This window comes from Pinus tabuliformis, chromosome 5_1 (genome assembly GCF_031772625.1).
Source record: "Pinus tabuliformis cultivar Carrire ecotype Pingquan chromosome 5_1, CPIR1, whole genome shotgun sequence".
Classification (NCBI taxonomy): Eukaryota; Viridiplantae; Streptophyta; class Pinopsida; order Pinales; family Pinaceae; genus Pinus; species Pinus tabuliformis.
In genome coordinates, this window is record NC_142305.1 from 728,142,424 (window position 1) to 728,148,483 (window position 6,060).

The window sequence follows — 6,060 nt, forward strand, 5'->3', positions numbered from 1 at the left end:
TTCCATAATTTTGCTTTCCATTTTTCTTGCTAACCTGAATGCCTTCTCTAATGAATCAGGTTCCCAAAGGTGAACATCATGTTGGATATTATCCTTTAAAGTCCCTATGAACACATCAATCCTATGCTCCTCTGGAATATTTTTTACTCTTATGTTCAATTTTTGGAACTCCTCAATGTGCTCCATTATTGAACCCTTTTGTTTGAGACTTATCAATTGGCTAAAAAAAGTGTTGCTTTTTGTGTCCTCATAATGTGCTATCAATTCTTCCATAAAAATTGCCCAAGTGATAATTTTTTTACGAGAGCAAAGCCATTGATACCATACAAACTAATTTTGTTCCAAATATAAAGTTGCAATACATACCTTTTGTGTGTTTTGCACATTATTGAGATTGAAAAATTGCTCCATCTGTAATATCCATGTTGTGGGATCCTTGCCATCAAAGTTCCTCATATCGATTTTTGGAATATGGTGGGTCTTCAATCCAACATTAGAGTCTATGGAATCATGATTAACATTTATTTTGTTCTCATCGTGAGTTTCCTTACTACCCTTTCACCATTAGTGACCATTTCTTGTAGCAACTTATTCATATTTATCTTCAATTCTTCCATGTCTATCTTCAAATCTGTCTTCAAATCGTCCATCTTAGCTTCCATGCCATTCATCTTAGCTTCCACACCCTTTATCTTAGATTCCATGCCATTTATCTTAGCTTCGGTTAGCTTTTGTGAGAGTGACATTTGTTGCACTTGGTCTTGTAATTTTGATATATCATTTAGCATTTCTTCCTCTTCTTCATGAGTCATGCTAGCGCTTTCAGGTTTTTTACTAGGTGTTTGCATTTTCTTTCCTCGAGGCATCCGTTACCGATAATAATGCTCTACTATGCCTTTTGAATTCTTCAAAATAATTTTTCAAACCAAGCTTAAGAATTTTTTTTTTTAAATCTACACACCTTTTTTCACTTTGAAGGAGCTTGATATTGCCTCTAATGTATCTCTATAATTTTGGATCATCCAGTTCTGAAATTGTGATCTACAATATCCCTCTGTGTCCTCTTTCCAATGCCACCAGTCTGATCCAAATTGGATTCTCCAAGGAAGAGTTATGCCAAATCTCCCATAGTGACTTGATTATAGAGTACTTCAGTAGAGTGAACTTGTACGACATGCCACATGTCCCTGTTTTGACCTTTGGCTCCGAAAAATATATACAAGAAACTACAGTCCGTCCTCTTTTTGTAGCTTCTTACGAAACTTCAATCCGATCATTAGACGATTTTCCCTAGGTCACCTGTTTGGAATGTAATTCAGGAGTCTGCAAAAAGACCAACTTCCTTAGATCATATCTCCACAAATATAGTGTGAAAATATCTAAAATTCAGACCTAAGGTTCAGTGCGATTTCTTCTAAAATGGGTTTTTGTTTTCACTTCTTAAGTGTCATAGAAAAAAATTTATAGCGAAAATGCCATGATGACCTATTTGGAGCAGCGAAACCCTAGAATCCAAAGCTCTAATACCAAATGTTATGAAACCAACTCACAAAAAGATAGAAAAGATAGTTGAACGCCTTATAATTTAGCCTCTTCGAGGGGGAAACCTCCTTTACATTACACAAATGAACAATTCTTGGATGATTCAAATGACAAAGCCTCCTTTCTATATATAGGAATCTACCAAGTCACAATATAACCCAGCCGACCTAACAATAATAATATAAAGCCACAAAAATAACAATAGAGGGATTCTATGGGGCACAATAATAAAAATATGGGGACAATAGGATCGCAACAATATTAATAAGGGATACAACTACAACAGTAATGGGGTAATCACTAGTATTATAGGGACCTAACATAGGGAAGCCTGAATTCAAAAAGAGTATGAAAGTACATGTTTGAGATGTACCGAAGGAAAATCTTACAAGGGGACCATTCCCCTCATGTAGCAAGTCCACAGGTTTAAAACAACCCATGGAGTTTGAGATTCATGAATAGGAATCTCATGTATACAGGTGGAAGAAAGCCCTCTATGGCTTGAAGAAAATCGCCCCAGGCATAGTATGAGAGGATTGATAGTTGTTTGATGAAGCTGAGATTCACTAAGGAGTTAAACCAATCCAAACCATTATCAGAAGGTTGTGGATGATAAACCTCTCATGCCAGCACCTAATGCAGACGAACTATTTCTGACAGTTGCAGACCCTCTCATTTGCAAAAGTAAGAGAGAGTTGGATTCTAGACATATGTTTTGCAATTAGCACAGGGAGCTCATATTTGGTTGAGCCTCACTAGATTGGTGCCAAGAATCTTCTGAGATGTCTTCATGGCACATTCTCTCATGGATTGAAATACACTACTGGAAATATGAAACTGCATGATTATTCGAATGCTGATTGGGTAGGCAGTGTGGAGGATCACTGGAGCACTTCTTAGTGTTGTTCCTCTTTGGATTCTGCTCCTATATAATGGATGAGCAGGAAGCAAAAGTCGGTTGTTATAAGCACAGTCGAGACCATATGCATATCTACAAGTATGATCTCGTATGAAGCTGCCTAGTTGGGGAAGCTCCTCAGTGAGATGTTTGTACACATGATGAATACCACTATGATTCTTCGTAACAACCAGAGGTGGGATTTGATTATTGAGGAATCTCGTATTCGACGATTGCTCCAGTAGATAGACATCAGATACTACCTTACCTAGGATATGATAAGTCGATGAGCAACGAGGCTCCATCGCACTAAGATGATGTACAGGTCGCTAAAGCCCCAGGGGAAAGATCAAATCTGTGATTTTCTAGAACGACTTGGAGTCATTAAGAGACCCTTGTACAAGGGTCCTGCATGTTGCACATATTGAAGACTGGGAGCTCTGGGGACTTGTGGTTCTTACTGGAGCAACATATGATGACAAGGTGACTTGCCCTCCCCTGGTGGTGCACACTAGGACAAGATGATTCGCTCTCTTGTGGGACAGGATGATTCACTCTCTTGTGAATAGGATGATTTGCTCTCCTATGAACAAGATGATTCGCTCTCTTGTGGGACAAGATGATTCACTCTCTTTTGGAACAAGATGATTCGCTCTCCCGTGTAGCAGGATGATTAGTTCTCCTATGAGGTCTGGATGATGTGTTCTCCATGAAAAATGTAGCAGGATGATTAGTTCTCCTATGAGGACATGATTGATTAATTTTTCCTGTCAAGGCATCCTACCCATGCAGTCTAGGACTCATGGGAAGTACCTCTCATCTTATCAATGAGCAAGGAAATGAAGATAGGGGCCATAGTAGTATCGATATATGCATTGTTGTATCTACCGTACTCCCTATGCTAGGATGACCTTAATTGATCTAGGATCAATGATACTGGTCTAGGACCAGTGGTAGGAGTTGTACCTATTATGACACTGACTTTGAGTCAGTTGAGACTAGTCTGGGACCAGTGGTACATACTCTGAGATTGACTTCGTGTCAGTGCAGGACTAGTCTAGGATGAGTGAGAGTGGTACATACTGTGACGCCGAGTCAGTTGAGACTGGTCTAGGACCAATGGCACACTCTCTGAGTCTGTGATACTGGTCTAGGACCAGTGGTAGGAGTTGTATCTACTATGACGCTAACTTCAGGTCGGTTGAGACTGGTCTGGGACCAGTGGTACATACTCGGAGACTCACTTTGCGTTAGTGCAGGACTGGTCTAGGACTAGTGAGAGTGGTACATACTATGACGCTGACTTAGGGTCGGTTGAGACTAGTCTGGAATAGTGGTACACTCTCTGAGCCTGCGATACTGGTCTGGGATGAGTGGTAGGAGTGGTACCTACTATGACGCTGACTTTGGGTCAATTGAGACTGGTCTAGGACCAGTGGTGTTATAGACATATTTGGGCACTACAACTCCAATCACATATGTCCATAAACCAAGGGCTTATAAACCCCTAAAAGCGTTGTTTCATACTGTAAAGGAACAAGGTCAGATGATTACATCATCTCCCAAAAGTTCTCCATGAAAAACTACTCAGAACTAGTCAAAACTAGACCATACAAACCGCTCCATGCATAGGGTGTGATGCATCTCACCTATTACACACAGGGGGTGTGATGCATACTGGAAATACCTTCTGTAGGGTGTGATGAGCGAGAGGAGACAAATGGCAAAAGCAGTTTGCTAGGTGGAAACCCAAATAATCTTCTAGAAACTGCTCATATGACACTTGCCTCTCTAAATTTTCCCAGGGATGAGTAAGAGATCTGAAATCTCCAAGTGGAACCAAGAACTATCAGTGAAATGAAACTAATCAAAATCCTAGAAGCTGACTCACTCTCCTGTAAACATCTATATATGGATCCCTCATCCAAGAGATCCAGAGGCTGGAATTTTGTAATTTGCAAGGAACTGCTATTGGTTTCTCTTTGAAGACATTTTTGGGTGATCTTTCTTTGTATGAGGTGAAGAGGGATTTCATGCTAGGAGGATGATATTGGATCAGATAGCTTGGTTGTAATCCTCTCTTCTACTACTTCTATCAATAAATCTATTTGAGTTTTCCTCCATATGCTTGTATATCTTTGAATCTTGTATTTGTATATGCATTTATATGGTTAATGTACATCTGATCCTACATTGCTTATGGTTATATATCTCTATGCTTTGATGGTATTTTTTTGCCTTGACTCTACAAGTGTTCTTTGAAGTGGGACAAGTGAGAAAGGAGTGGCGAAAGCTCTATCAAGGGAGAGAGGAAACGAGCAAGGAGACTAGCGAAAGACTGAGGTTGGTACTCTCTGCTTCTCTCTCATCTATCTCTCATAAAGGAAAACACAAGTAACTTTAGTTTGCTTGTTTCTAAGATAGCTACCCATCTTAATGGGACTAGCATCTCTGGATGGACACTAGTTTTCCCGATAAAAAAATGGGGAATCTACTGGGGAGCGAATAGTTTGTTTGTTTTGTTAGTGTTGTTTTCTTTATAAACCACAGACGGAGCCTGAAGTTAAGATAGCTAGCCTTTGAATTACTTTCGCTATGTAACTGCAAAGTAGATCAACGCTGCTTTAGTCAATCTCCAGGTTGGTTTATGAACTGAACATATAGCTTGCAAACATCCTAAGTGCCCTGGTGGTAGCTCAAATAACCTCATTAGATCAGCCCCTATACTTTGTGTTTACTGACAATCATTAGCTTAGCCTAAATCCCTGAACTTAGCTGCAAACTGTGAGTGAAAACCAAGCTCAGTCTCATCCCTGGTTCATCGCACTATCTCCTCTTGGTAACCTGGATGCATTGCACCTCCTGTGTGTTGCAGGTGAGATGCATCCCTATTTCCCTGTGTTGCAGGTGCGATGATTGAATGAGACTGTTTCTGCCTCTAGATTTTGGTTTTTTCTTCATTGTCTTTAGCTTTATTCAGTAGTTTTGCTGTCTATGATCAATATATCTCTATTGAAACCATCTTCCTTTGCATTATTTAGCCTCCATAAAAAAGAATTGTGAATGTTTTTTAATGTATTTTTCATCATTTACAGTTCTCCTTTGCAAATAGTAGCTTAATCAAACTGTCGTCCTTTGATTTGAAAGTGTCGCAAGTGTCATTTTCAGTGAAGGAAAAGAGCGTTACAAAGCATTCCATTTTTAGATAGTTTATTACACTTTCGCCATTGTATTTGTTTTGAATCATTAGTATTTAAAGTGTCGAAAGTAGTTTTAAATTCAAAATCGCAAAGTGTCATCTTGACCTTACTTTCGTTTTTTGAAAAGAAAATTGTTAGTACTGTCGCTTTGAATGAAAATAGTTCAGATCTATATTTAGTTTTCTTTTTGTCATTCTCACATTAAGGAAACTAAAAAACAATACATGCATGTGCATTTGCATTAAGACTACATGCTGAAGTTGATTTAGGAAAAGTGCATCTAGTGTGTGCTCTTTGCTCTATGTTGAAAGAATTTCATCTCTCTTTCCTTAGTAGCTAGGATTTTCATTGCAAAAAGAAAGTAAATGACTATTTATCATCTTAGATTGCATATTTAGGAATTGTATATCTACATCATGC